We start from the raw sequence: 13530 nt of genomic DNA, 5'->3' as shown, positions 1-13530 counted from the left end.
CTGCAACATCACTGGAGTGCCCAAAAGCACAAGGTGTGCAATACTCAGAGACATGGCCAAGGTAAGAAAGGCTGAAAGACGACCACCACTGAACAAGACACACAAGCTGAAACGTCAAGACTGGGCCAAGAAATATCTCAAGACTGATTTTTCTAAGGTTTTATGGACTGATGAAATGAGAGTGAGTCTTGATGGGCCAGATGGATGGGCCCGTGGCTGGATTGGTAAAGGGCAGAGAGCTCCAGTCCGACTCAGACGCCAGCAAGGTGGAGGTGGAGTACTGGTTTGGGCTGGTATCATCAAAGATGAGCTTGTGGGGCCTTTTCGGGTTGAGGATGGAGTCAAGCTCAACTCCCAGTCCTACTGCCAGTTTCTGGAAGACACCTTTTTCAAGCAGTGGTACAGGAAGAAGTCTGCATCCTTCAAGAAAAACATGATTTTCATGCAGGACAATGCTCCATCACACGCGTCCAAGTACTCCACAGCGTGGCTGGCAAGAAAGGGTATAAAAGAAGAAAATCTAATGACATGGCCTCCTTGTTCACCTGATCTGAACCCCATTGAGAACCTGTGGTCCATCATCAAATGTGAGATTTACAAGGAGGGAAAACAGTACACCTCTCTGAACAGTGTCTGGGAGGCTGTGGTTGCTGCTGCACGCAATGTTGATGGTGAACAGATCAAAACACTGACAGAATCCATGGATGGCAGGCTTTTGAGTGTCCTTGCAAAGAAAGGTGGCTATATTGGTCACTGATTTGTTTTTGTTTTGTTTTTGAATGTCAGAAATGTATATTTGTGAATGTTGAGATGTTATATTGGTTTCACTGGTAAAAATAAATAATTGAAATGGGTATATATTTGTTTTTTGTTAAGTTGCCTAATAATTATGCACAGTAATAGTCACCTGCACACACAGATATCCCCCTAAAATATCTATAACTAAAAACAAACTAAAAACTACTTCCAAAACTATTCAGCTTTGATATTAATGAGTTTTTTGGGTTCATTGAGAACATGGTTGTTGTTCAATAATAAAATTAATCCTCAAAAATACAACTTGCCTAATAATTCTGCACTCCCTGTATATATATATATATATATATATATATATATATATATATATATAAAGGATATATGTATATCCTTTATATAAATAAACTCTTAAATACCTAGATATTTTTCTTAAGAAATGGCAAATCTCAAAATCTCTGTTTAATCATTTTAGTATGAGGCTATCTAATTCAAAAATCTATTTAATTTTAAATCTATTTGAAATGCCTATTATGTCTCTACTTCGCCAATGTGTTACCTTAGCCATTCCCATAAACACTACATCTTTAGGTTAAAATTATGTTTCTTTTTGAAATGTAGTGAGATAGGGTGTTTCTTACTTCCTTTTCCAATATTATATATATATATGTTCAGATATTCTTGTTTTTAGCTGTGGGGGTGGTACGTCCTATGTATTGTAAAAGGAAATAAGAAAACCCTATCTCAGTACATTTAAAAAATAAACATAATTATAACCCTAAAGCTCTAGTTATTATGGGAATTGCTATGGAAACCGACATTGGTTGGGGGGGGGGATGAGACACAATAGGCATTTTAAATAGACTAGGATTTTTTAATTAGATAGCCTTATTCAGAAAGGATTTAACAGAGATTTTGAGATTTGCCATTTCTTATGAAAAATATCTAGGTAATGAAAAATTATATTTTATTTAAAAGTTTATATATATAAGGATATGCAAAGATGTATATATTTTTAATATATATATATATTTATGTGGTGGTAAGCATAGCAAGGGTATAGTAGCACCTTAAATCTTTGTAAGTTATAGTACAATACAACGGTGCACCTCTCTAGTACAGGGTTCTTCAAACCAATGGTCAGGACCCATTACTGGGTCACAACACCATTTTGCTGGGTTCTAGCTTGTGTGTTTGTGCTGTAGGAGAGTGTGTGTGTGTGTTATATGAGAGTGTGTGTGGTATGTCTGTGTGTGCTGTATGCGAGTGTGTGGTGTTTGTGTGTATGTTATATGAGTGTGTGTGTTGTATGAGAGTGTGTGTGTGGTATGTCTGTGTGTGCTGTATGAGAGTGTGTGGTGTATTTTATATGAGTGTGTGGGTTGTATGAAAGTATTTGTAATGTGTTTGTGTTTTATGAGAGTGTGTGGTGTGTGTGTGTTATATGAGTGTGTGGGTTGTATGAAATTGTTTGTAATGTGTGTTGTATGAGAGTGTGTGTGGTATGTCTGTGTGTGCTATATGCGAGTGTGTGGTGTTTGTGTGTGTGTTATATGAGTGTGTGTGTTGTATGAGAGTGTGTGTGTGTTATATGAGAGTGTGTGTGGTATGTCTGCATGTGCTGTATGAGAGTGTGTGGTGTGTGTTATATGAGAGTGTGTGTGGTATGTCTGCGTGTGCTGTATGAGAGTGTGTGGTGTGTGTTATATGAGAGTGTGTGTGGTATGTCTGCGTGTGCTGTATGCGAGTGTGTGGTGTTTGTGTGTGTGTTATATGAGTGTGTGTGTTGTATGAGAGTGTGTGTGTGTTATATGAGAGTGTGTGTGGTATGTCTGCGTGTGCTGTATGAGAGTGTGTGATGTGTGTTATATGAGAGTGTGGGTTGTATGAAATTGTTTGTAATGTGTGTGTGTGGTGTTTGTGTGTTTTGTAAAAGAGTGTGTGTGTATTGTATGGAAGTGTGCGTATGTGTATTATTACCTTTTACAATACTTTAAAGTTTGACTACAATCAGAAATAAAGTACTCACACATTTAAGTTACTTTGGCGAAAATTGCAGCTACCCTGTTGTATATTACTTCAGAAATGTTCAAACAAAGCATAAAAATAGGGTCACAAATGTATAAGGTATCATTGCATTGGGGCGTGAGAAAAAAAGTTTGAAGAACCCTGCTTTAGGTGGTAATAAGTAAATAATTAAAATCGATTTGTTTAAATTCTCTTTTGCATCTTGATTGATATTTTGCCTAATATTAAATAAATATTGTTGATATATTTTTTTTAGGGTCACCAGTAAATCCATCTACAATGTTTGTGGATGCCGTAGCCAAGGTATTTTTTATCTATTATATTTGGAAACAGCCTTGACTACAAGGACGAGAGATTCCTAAAGCTAATCAGCTTAGTGGAGGAGACCTTCAGTCTTATGAGTTCAACTTGGGGACAGGTAACAATGCAAATAAATGAGCCAACTATATACTAGCAATTATATATCAAGATAAGGCACTTGTATCTAAATAATTGTTATATATGTATATACAGATACAAACCCCCAAATCCAGAATTCCAAAATCCAGATTTTTTATAAAATACAGACTTTTTTCATTTATAGATTTATTTATTTTAAATTAATCAAAATTACAATGTTTCTTTCCAGTAAAACACAATAATCTCTGCCTGAATATTTTTTGAATGCAAATTCTAGTCTATATTTATTAAAACAATAACTATTACCTCAGTGACAGTGCTGTGCTAGCTTTCTGATAATACTATGTATACAAAAGTATTAAAAATTATATAAAACTACCTTAGGTTGCATCTATAACATGTATTATGTAAATATTGCCTAAATGACAAGATATTATTGTTTACACTCAGCGCTCCATTTATCAAGTAGTGGTTTCTGCTTCGGAGGCCCATTGTTTCAGGTGAGCCAGAAACGCAAGTTGAAAATTGAATAGATTGCAACCTGTATTATTCATAATTTTAAATGGATTTTACTTTTTTAATTATTTATTTATTTCGTGTATTGTCAATTACGTCCTGTCACAGACGTACAAGGAGACTATGGCCTTTACAAAAAGGCAAATCTAACGTGATGTCATAAATCTTCTAGAGCAACTTGATCTGGCTTACTATTTGGATAATTATAGAGAGACAGTCTTTTTTGCTCATGAAAATATCATAGTAGACACACAAATTAACACCTATATTAATATTACAGGTCAGAGTAATATGTAACATGAATTTTAAAGTTTTTTCTAACTAACATGCGACAAAGTGTTATAAATCATTTTTATCAGATTTTTATTAGATATGTATTCTTTTTTAAAACATTTTTTTAGATTTATGTATTTCAGATGTATGTAGAAATTAGCAATATACCACCTTTATTAGAAATGAATATTGGAAAGCAATACCACCTTAAGCAAAACTAATTAAAGCCAGACCGATAAGAAAGTCTCACATGGCTATAAAAGATTCAGTATACCTGCCTATTACTTATCTTGAAAAAGCCCATAATAGGGTGAAACGCGTTGAAGGTTAAAAGGCAGCTATATTCACAGAGGGTGAGGTATATCCCACCAAGGACTTTACAGGATTTTACAGTTTATCAGCTATACATGAACTGTCAATTGTTGCAACATATAACCTATACTATTATCATCATCAAACTAACCTACAATCCACTATTCCTAACTTGCGTGCTATGCTGCACTAAGAGCAAGTACACAGAATCAACGTGGATTCACCTGTTAACTTGTTATTCTGCATTGAATCAACTTACAAGTGAAATTCATTATTCCTAACTTGCGTGCTATATAGCACTAAGAGCAAGTAATGGAATCAACTTTGTGTCACCAGTAATACTGTAGAAGCGACGAATCCAACCACATTCAAAAAAACGTTATAACTGTGACGTTACTACACGATCACATGGGAACAAGTGGATACTTTGCAACACTGCCAGGAGGGTAAGTGAACTAACCTGTTTGTTACAGACTCAACGGGACATCAGAAATCCCCCCCCACAGAATTCATTGTGACAGAAGCTTCACTGAAGCAAGGTATTTGATAGCCCACCTTAATATATCTGCATAGAACGGAGATCTATGAGAACTCACTAACTTTAAAACTGCCATACAGCCACCTGGACACTCTGACATTAGCTTAGAAATCTCTTACATTTAGACACAAAATAAGGTGATATTGAATATTTAGACCCAAAATTACCTACTAAGGAAGTCTTGTATATTATTTGCAAGTGCATGGTTACAGAGAGTGATGTTTTTTGGGAATGTTTTTGGAGAAGAATTGTAAGGTAGCAATATACTACTAATATACAAATAAGATGTATGTTTTAATGTCTGATTTTTAAATACATTTTAATCATTGTATTCTAGACCCATAGGGAGACGTCCCAAGTCTTATTAGATTGTGAATAACACGCATTGTTACTAAGATCATAAATAAACTAGTTTTTTGAGAGCATTGTATCTAGTATCTTAAGCTTTGTTTAGCGCCCTCTTAATATACATTTCCTTACCTATTTTGCTCATGCTCAATAGAGGCAGAATGCAACTTACATTTAAAAGATGCCTGCTCTTATCTCCCTGAAGGTAGGGGCTACAAGTAGACATTCTAATTGCTCATTTTGCAATAAAACAAAACTATCTATTTTTTATGTTTACTTTTATTTAACATATTTGTTTTTACTATAGGAGAACTATAGACATATTTTGGTTTAACTTTCAATTTATGTGATTCATTTGATTAGCAACTTGCAAATTGTAGATGCAGTTTTAATTAATTTCCTACCATCTATAAACACAATGTACAATTTAAATACTGTTTGTCTACTGCTCTTTCATATTTGAATGCAATTTAAACTTTTGTTGTTGCAGTTGGAGGACACCATTCCTGGGCTAATGAAATACATTCCAGGACCACACCAAAAGATCTATAATGTATCAGAAGAACTGATTGGCTATCTACAAGACAAAGTGTTGATCAACCAGAAATCAATAGACCCTGATGACCCCAGAGATTTTATTGATTGTTTCCTTATCAAGATGGAACAGGTTTGTGAAACTCTAAATGTGCCTCCCCTGTATTATGTGGGTCCACATGGGAAAAAAGGGGGCACTATATTGACACGTTATATCAACCAATAGAAGGAAATATAGGGAATAATTCTATCACATAATGTGCTATATTACGAGTGGAGCACAATTTATCGCCCCCCCCCCCCCCCCCCCTTTGGTACGTCAACTATGCAAGCATCGGTACCACGTGTATAACAAGTTGAAAGTATAACGTTTTCACTTGCGTGCTAAGCCGTGTTCAAAATGCTACAGTTAGAGTACAACTACCGCATGAACGCATTCCCCCATAGATTTCAAAGGAGTGTGAAAAGCAACCAAACAAATCACGCTTAACCACGTGCACTAACCCAACTTGAAATATCAATATTTTACATTCCAATATTCTTCACATAGAAAAATATGTTATATTTATTCATAAATACATATTTCTACCTATATCTGATGGTATTTTGGTAAAAAAATATATCTTTACCTATATATCTATAAGATTATAAATAAGTATAGATATATACAGATAAATATATAGGAATATATATTTAAAAATACTTAAAACATATTCCCCTATGTGAAGAACATTGGAATATGAAATATTTACAATACAAATACAGTTAAACATTTTATGAAATATGAATATTGCAAAAATATAATACACATATGTACACACATAAATATATATATATATATATATTTTTATATATATATATATATATATATATATATATATATATATATATATACATACATATACATATTAAGACGTGTTTGAATATATTTTGCATACAAAGAGAGAAGCGCTCTACCAGGAACGAACAACAGCTCAGTGGCTTGTTCTATGGCGATTTACCACCCGGAAGCAGCCTCTTTTAGACCAGTGTGCTTTTCACAGAAGAAAACTTTCCTGAAGTATATCAGTCTGATCCTGCCAAGTAAGGTCAGTCCAGCCCCGAAATACCAGGCAATTCTCCTCTGAACAAGGAACATGACAACCCCAGATGATCGTTTCGGCCTCCTATGGGCCTCGTCAGTGAGGTGCAGCCACATTCCTCTAAGCACACTAGGCAAGGAGTCCACGTCTGGTTTCCCCCATCAACCATAGGGAGACTTCCCCAGGGTCATAATAATTTGCATACAAAGAGAGAAGCGCTCTACCAGGAACGAACAACAGCTCAGTGGCTTGTTCTATGGCGATTTACCACCCGGAAGCAGCCTCTTTTAGACCAGTGTGCTTTTCACAGAAGAAAACTTTCCTGAAGTATATCAGTCTGATCCTGCCAAGTAAGGTCAGTCCAGCCCCGAAATACCAGGCAATTCTCCTCTGAACAAGGAACATGACAACCCCAGACGATCGTTTCGGCCTCCTATGGGCCTCGTCAGTGAGGTGCAGCCACATTCCTCTAAGCACACTGGGCAAGGAGTCCACGTCTGGTTTCCCCCATCACCCATAGGGAGACTTCCCCAGGGTCATAATAATTTGCATACAAAGAGAGAAGCGCTCTACCAGGAACGAACAACAGCTCAGTGGTTTGTTCTATGGCGATTTACCACCCGGAAGCAGCCTCTTTTAGACCAGTGTGCTTTTCACAGAAGAAAACTTTCCTGAAGTATATCAGTCTGATCCTGCCAAGTAAGGTCAGTCCAGCCCCGAAATACCAGGCAATTCTCCTCTGAACAAGGAACATGACAACCCCAGACGATCGTTTCGGCCTCCTATGGGCCTCGTCAGTGAGGTGCAGCCACATTCCTCTAAGCACACTGGGCAAGGAGTCCACGTCTGGTTTCCCCCATCACCCATAGGGAGACTTCCCCAGGATCATAATAATTTGCATACATAGAGAGAAGCCCTCTACCAGGAACGAACAACAGCTCAATGGCTTGTTCTATGGCGATTTACCACCCGGAAGCAGCCTCTTTTAGACCAGTGTGCTTTTCACAGAAGAAAACTTTCCTGAAGTATATCAGTCTGATCCTGCCAAGTAAGGTCAGTCCAGCCCCGAAATACCAGGCAATTCTCCTCTGAACAAGGAACATGACAACCCCAGACGATCGTTTCGGCCTCCTATGGGCCTCGTCAGTGAGGTGCAGCCACATTCCTCTAAGCACACTGGGCAAGGAGTCCACGTCTGGTTTCCCCCATCACCCATAGGGAGACTTCCCCAGGGTCATAATAATTTGCATACAAAGAGAGAAGCGCTCTACCAGGAACGAACAACAGCTCAGTGGCTTGTTCTATGGCGATTTACCACCCGGAAGCAGCCTCTTTTAGACCAGTGTGCTTTTCACAGAAGAAAATTTTCCTGAAGTATATCAGTCTGATCCTGCCAAGTAAGGTCAGTCCAGCCCCGAAATACCAGGCAATTCTCCTCTGAACAAGGAACATGACAACCCCAGACGATCGTTTCGGCCTCCTATGGGCCTCGTCAGTGAGGTGCAGCCACATTCCTCTAAGCACACTGGGCAAGGAGTCCACGTCTGGTTTCCCCCATCACCCATAGGGAGACTTCCCCAGGGTCATATTAATTTGCATACAAAGAGAGAAGTGCTCTACCAGGAACGAACAACAGCTCAGTGGCTTGTTCTATGGCGATTTACCACCCGGAAGCAGCCTCTTTTAGACCAGTGTGCTTTTCACAGAAGAAAACTTTCCTGAAGTATATCAGTCTGATCCTGCCAAGTAAGGTCAGTCCAGCCCCGAAATACCAGGCAATTCTCCTCTGAACAAGGAACATGACAACCCCAGACGATCGTTTCGGCCTCCTATGGGCCTCGTCAGTGAGGTGCAGCCACATTCCTCTAAGCACACTGGGCAAGGAGTCCACGTCTGGTTTCCCCCATCACCCATAGGGAGACTTCCCCAGGGTCATAATAATTTGCATACAAAGAGAGAAGCGCTCTACCAGGAACGAACAACAGCTCAGTGGCTTGTTCTATGGCGATTTACCACCCGGAAGCAGCCTCTTTTAGACCAGTGTGCTTTTCACAGAAGAAAACTTTCCTGAAGTATATCAGTCTGATCCTGCCAAGTAAGGTCAGCCCAGCCCCGAAATACCAGGCAATTCTCCTCTGAACAAGGAACATGACAACCCCAGACGATCGTTTCGGCCTCCTATGGGCCTCGTCAGTGAGGTGCAGCCACATTCCTCTAAGCACACTGGGCAAGGAGTCCACGTCTGGTTTCCCCCATCACCCATAGGGAGACCTCCCCAGGGTCATAATAATTTGCATACAAAGAGAGAAGCGCTCTACCAGGAACGAACAACAGCTCAGTGGCTTGTTCTATGGCGATTTACCACCCGGAAGCAGCCTCTTTTAGACCAGTGTGCTTTTCACAGAAGAAAACTTTCCTGAAGTATATCAGTCTGATCCTGCCAAGTAAGGTCAGTCCAGCCCCGAAATACCAGGCAATTCTCCTCTGAACAAGGAACATGACAACCCCAGACGATTGTTTTGGCCTCCTATGGGCCTCGTCAGTGAGGTGCAGCCACATTCCTCTAAGCACACTGGGCAAGGAGTCCACGTCTGGTTTCCCCCATCACCCATAGGGAGACTTCCCCAGGGTCTCGTCAGTGAGGTGCAGCCACATTCCTCTAAGCACACTGGGCAAGGAGTCCACGTCTGGTTTCCCCCATCACCCATAGGGAGACTTCCCCAGGGTCATAATAATTTGCATACAAAGAGAGAAGCGCTCTACCAGGAACGAACAACAGCTCAGTGGCTTGTTCTATGGCGATTTACCACCCGGAAGCAGCCTCTTTTAGACCAGTGTGCTTTTCACAGAAGAAAACTTTCCTGAAGTATATCAGTCTGATCCTGCCAAGTAAGGTCAGTCCAGCCCCGAAATACCAGGCAATTCTCCTCTGAACAAGGAACATGACAACCCCAGACGATCGTTTTGGCCTCCTATGGGCCTCGTCAGTGAGGTGCAGCCACATTCCTCTAAGCACACTGGGCAAGGAGTCCACGTCTGGTTTCCCCCATCACCCATAGGGAGACTTCCCCAGGGTCATAATAATTTGCATACAAAGAGAGAAGTGCTCTACCAGGAACGAACAACAGCTCAGTGGCTTGTTCTATGGCGATTTACCACCCGGAAGCAGCCTCTTTTAGACCAGTGTGCTTTTCACAGAAGAAAATTTTCCTGAAGTATATCAGTCTGATCCTGCCAAGTAAGGTCAGTCCAGCCCCGAAATACCAGGCAATTCTCCTCTGAACAAGGAACATGACAACCCCAGACGATCGTTTCGGCCTCCTATGGGCCTCGTCAGTGAGGTGCAGCCACATTCCTCTAAGCACACTGGGCAAGGAGTCCACGTCTGGTTTCCCCCATCATGCATGTTTGAATATATCCCTGTTAAAGCTTTTTGTTGCCCCTTTTTTCCTGAGACTTAATATCTTTGAGCTTTTGTAACATTTTTATGCATTTTTTAAAAATAACTTTTATTAGATAGTTTTTTTATGAGTGTAATCTCTCAAAATTAGCATGCACAGTTTCTCTTCAGGGTTTGGGAATGTTTTTTAATTCCCCTCTTAAGATTTTCAATGTAAATTTTCAGTCAGTTATACCTCAACAAAGAAACAACCAACACAGCTCGCTGAAAAACTCTTTATCACTCTTGAAAAAGGTGGTTTACCCACCGAAACCGGTAATGTGTTTTTTTATCTGTGTTGAGCTTTTTATATTTGGTTTAATTAAACTGGAGATCTTTCGATGTAAATAAGATTCTGGCAGTTTTTTCACACACTTGCTTGTGAGTATATTTCATATATATTAGAAAATGGGAAGCATTTAAAGGCAAGGGTTAAAGAGGAGTAAAATTATTTATATGCTGCTACTTAGTCATAAAATAAAACACAATGTTGGATAAATAATTATTATTTAATATATCTAAGCTTCGTATTATCAACTTTGGGGCTCTGTCAAGAATAGGAGCAGGTAACTGTGGCTCTCCAGAAGGTTAAAGATAAGTATTTAACCATTTAAAGGAAACAAATGAATGCTCAAAAATGTTGTCAGTATTTATCCATTTTCTTTAAAATCCAGGGTGCATTTGTTAGGATATTTGTGTCGTGAAAACGAAGAGAATATCCACATTTTGTTAATGAATTTGCATTAGTAGCAAAACAAATGCACATGCCTAATATTTTTATAGACAATTTTTGTATTTAAGCAAGTTTAAAATGGCAATTTGAGTATTTCTAAACGTTATTGAGAAATTCTTTATTACATGTAACGTCTTACATCTAAACTATTAAGTGACATTTTGGATTCCAAGACAAAATCCTATTATAGACATAAAACATTATGGGCTAGTTTACAAGTTGAGCGCAAAATATCGCTTCTACAAAAGCTTATATCTGCGCTCAATTTAGTAATACCAGTGCACACAAATATGCGCTGGTACTATGAGTTAGGTGCAATGTGAACATAACCTCGCATTTGCATTGCACGGAAGCATTGAGCTCACAAGAACGTGCTTCCATTGGCTCAGAGTGCCTAAAAACTGAAGGCTACGGTGACTATAGTATAGTGAGTCTCATACAGTATCTAGTACTAAAAGACAATAATATATATTTAAAAAGAATATACAATCCCAAAATGTAATACATCAAAGTAGAATTTAAAATCATGGATCCATGAGTACAATAAACCATAAAAACATCAAAGCAAATTACATTAACCTGCATACATATGTGTAGACAACCTCAATCAAGATTGTACATGGATGGTCTGCTCATCAGCAAACTATAGCACTATATAATATGGCAGCGTGTCCCTACCAGTCCCAATGAGGAAACATATACAAAAAAGTGGTAATATAAAAAAACATGTGTGCCAAAGGATGTGTATAACACTGGGAATCTATTTAAAGAACATCCCTAGATCCTAATAAAAAAGGGAAAAAAGGTCCAAAAAAATTTCGTATGTGTACACAGAAAAGGAAAAATGAAAAATCCAAAATTGCAGAAAAAGCAGAAAAAAACAAAACAAATGTTCTTACCAATTAGAAGTTAAAGCGTTTCGGCCTTGTAAACAGGCCTTTCTCAAGACTTAGTCTTGAGAAAATCCTGTTTACAAGGCCGAAACGCGTTGACTTCGACCTGGTAAGCTTAATTCTGATATTAGCATACAATTTGGAAACAATCTGCACTATCTATTTTAAATTTCACAGGATATCTCAGGACTTCTAGAAAATAATTCTAAAGACTTTTGGGACATCGGACAAATCACAGAAAATCTCACCACCAGGAATACAAGTTTGATATTTTTCATTATATACTTTATAACCTTACACCTTTTTTATTTGGAAGAACTTTTGTTTTGTTTTTGATTTTTTTTTTTCTGCATTTTTTTCTGCATCATTTTCACTTTTTGCACACATCGCAAGTTTTGGATTTTTAATTTTTCCATTTCTGTGTACACATAAAACATTTTTGGACCTGTTTTCCCTTTTTTATTAGGATCTAGGGATGTTCTTTAAATAGATTCCCAGTGTTATACACATCCTTTGGCATACACGTTTTTTTATATTACCACTTTTTTGTATATGTTCCCTCATTGGGACTGGTAGGGACACACTGCCATATTATATAGTGCTATCGTTTGCTGATGAGCAGACCATCCATGTACAATCTTGATTGAAGTTGTCTACACATATGTATTCAGGTTAACGTAATTTGCTTTGATGTTTTTATGGTTTATTGTACTCATGGATCCATGGTTTTAAATTCTACTTTGATGTATTACATTTTTGGATTTTATATTCTTTTTAAATCTATATTATTATCTTTTTAGTACTAGATACTGTATGAGACTCACTACACTATAGTCACCTTAGCCTTCAGTTTTAGGTGCTCTGTACACCACCTCTATATTGGAGTCTCAATCTTATTCTGTGAGAAACGACATAAGAACTAGCACAGAGAAGGGGGTAAGTCGTGTAGCAATGGGCAGCAAATATATATATGTATATGAATATACATATCTATATTTATGTGTTTATATATGTATAAATTAGTGTTCCACTTGTAATCTAGCCCTCACTTGCATATTATTAATAGTATAACAATGAGGATATTCTTTGTGTCTTGTGCAGGAAAAAACGAATCCTAACTCACAGTTCACCATAAAAAATCTTTTGCTATCAGTTCACAGCCTGTTTCTTGGTGCAGGAGATACTGTGGCTACAACACTGAGACACACGATGTTAATCCTAGTGACATATCCAGATGTACAAGGTAGGACTACGTTTACAAGAGCAAACCTCTCAATATTTGTGGCTGGTTATTCGAGACTCAGGATGGTGAGGGGGTTGCAACAGAGAAGGGGTTTGGGAGGATAGTAGGCAGGATAATGGCTATTTCTGTGCTGTCTCTAATATGCTCTTATATGGTAGAACACTTTGTTAATGTACTTTTGAATGCATATAACAATATGTTCATCCCCTGCAAAGGGAATAAATACATAGTTAAAGTCCGCTCTAGAGCATAAATGCACTACCAGGATCTAGCTGAACACGTCTGATGAGCCAATGACACAAGACATATGTTTAGCCACCAATCAACAGCTACTGTAGCTCCCATTAGTTCATTGCTGCTGCTGAGAATATGTGCCTATTCTCTTCAACAAAGGATACCAAAAGAACACAGAAAATGTCATAACTAATTAAAAAAATGA

General features: G+C 38.2%; 1 pseudogene; it reads left to right on the top strand.

The window, feature by feature from the left end:
* The window catches only part of LOC128666875 (cytochrome P450 2G1-like), a 174227-nt pseudogene that overhangs the window by 117818 nt on the left and 42879 nt on the right, over window positions 1-13530 (top strand).

Source organism: Bombina bombina, chromosome 7, assembly GCF_027579735.1.
Source record: "Bombina bombina isolate aBomBom1 chromosome 7, aBomBom1.pri, whole genome shotgun sequence".
NCBI lineage: Eukaryota > Metazoa > Chordata > Amphibia > Anura > Bombinatoridae > Bombina > Bombina bombina.
This window is presented reverse-complemented; position numbering and strand designations above follow the sequence as displayed.